Below are 212 nucleotides of genomic sequence, written 5' to 3' on the forward strand. Positions count from 1 at the left end.
TTCAATAATCAAGAACACAATAAGATCAATGATTTAATGACTACATAGGTTCATACAAGTCTTTCGATCTCTATACTTACCTATGCTGAAATATCCAAGATCTACCCTATGATTCCCTCTTTCGATAGCAAATCACAAGATTACTTATCATCTAATCAATGGCCAGTTAATTAGAAGCAATAAATTCAGAATAAATCAGATAAACAAAGAGA

Source organism: Carya illinoinensis, chromosome 12 (genome assembly GCF_018687715.1).
Source record: "Carya illinoinensis cultivar Pawnee chromosome 12, C.illinoinensisPawnee_v1, whole genome shotgun sequence".
NCBI classification, from domain to species: Eukaryota; Viridiplantae; Streptophyta; class Magnoliopsida; order Fagales; family Juglandaceae; genus Carya; species Carya illinoinensis.